The sequence below is a fragment of the Piliocolobus tephrosceles genome, chromosome 11, assembly GCF_002776525.5.
Source record: "Piliocolobus tephrosceles isolate RC106 chromosome 11, ASM277652v3, whole genome shotgun sequence".
Taxonomy (NCBI): domain Eukaryota; kingdom Metazoa; phylum Chordata; class Mammalia; order Primates; family Cercopithecidae; genus Piliocolobus; species Piliocolobus tephrosceles.
In genome coordinates, this window is record NC_045444.1 from 53,516,838 (window position 1) to 53,518,350 (window position 1,513).

The 1,513-nt window shown below is 35.6% G+C and overlaps 1 non-coding gene across 1 annotated transcript; it reads right to left on the bottom strand.

Annotated features, from left to right (window-relative positions):
* Positions 1-261: 261 nt before the first annotated feature.
* On the bottom strand, positions 262-323 carry LOC111523517. Its single transcript, XR_002725551.1, has one exon. It is a non-coding gene; the product is annotated as a U7 small nuclear RNA (small nuclear RNA).
* Positions 324-1,513: the final 1,190 nt, after the last annotated feature.

The window sequence follows — 1,513 nt, forward strand, 5'->3', positions numbered from 1 at the left end:
TGTTCTGAAACCAATGATTCTATGCAGAGTGCCTGCTGAAGATGCTGATTTGACCATAAAGAAAACAAGGGTTGATCAGGACACAAACATCTGGAGAAGAGAAAAGTTTGCCACACACACCTGCCATTGATATGAATAGAAGACATATTAAGATACCTGCTCCTTAGATTCTACAATTTGCCTTTTTTAAAAATTCGGATTAATATTAGAGCTTTCTAAGATTTTTATCTAGCAGGATAACCCAATAGATAAGTATTTTTATGGGGTTTTCTGGTGGAAACTGGAAAACCTGCTAGACAAATTCTAAAAGAGGTCTAATATTAATCTGGATTTTAAAAATTTTGTATTAATCTGGATTATTAATTAATTAAAGTACAGATTGTTTAAATAGTCCTGTTCACTCTTATAATGTAATTTTAAAATTTTTTTACTGGAATATATTTTTCTTAGTTGTCTTAGTTGAATAGTAGTTTTTTAGAGTAGGATAACTACAAATACTAGTTTTCTTTCCTCTCTCTCTCTTACCTACCTCTCCTTTTCTTTTCTTTCTTTGTATTTTATTTTTTACTTAATCTCTTTTTTTATTATTGATATACTCTAAGTTCTGGGATAAATGTGCAGAACATACAGGTTTGTTACATAGGCATGCCCGTACCATGCTGGTTTGCTGCACCCATCAACTCGTCTACATTAGGTATTTCTCCTAATACTATCCCTACCCTAGCTCCCCACCCCCTGACAGGCCCTGGTGTGTGATGTTCCCCTCCCTGTGTCCATGTGTTCTCATTGCTCATCTCCCAATTTTCAGTGAGAACATGTGGTGTTTGATTTTCTCTTCCTGTGTTAATTTGCTGAGAGTGATGGTTTCCAACTTGATCCATGTCCCTGCAAAGGACATGGACTCATCCTTTTTTATGGCTGCATAGCATTCCATGGCATATATGAACCACATTTTCTTTATCCAGTCTACCATTGATGGGCATTTGGGTTGGTTCCATGTCTTTGCTATTGTGAATAGTGCTGCAATAAACATACTTGTGCATATGCCTTTATAGTAGAATGATTTATAATCCTTAGGTGTATACCCAGTAATGGGATTGCTGAGTCAAATGGTATTTCTAGTTCTAGATCCTTGAGGAATCGCCACACTGTCTTCCACAATGGATGCACTAATTTACACTCCCACCATCATTGTAAAAGCATTCCTATTTCTCAACATCCTCTCCAGCATATGTTGTTTCCTGACTTTTTAATGATTGCCATTCTAACTGGCATGAGACGGTATCTCATTGAGGTTTTGATTTGCATTTATCTAACGACCAGTGAGGATGAGTTGTTTTTTTTTTTTCATATGTTTGTTGGCTGCATAAATGTCTTCTTCTGAGAAATGTCTGTTTATATCCTTCACCCATTTTTTGAAGGATTCGTTTGGTTTTTTCTTGTAAATTTGTTTAAGTTCCTTGTAGATTCTGGATATTAGCCCTTTGTCAGATGGATAGATTGCAAAAATTTT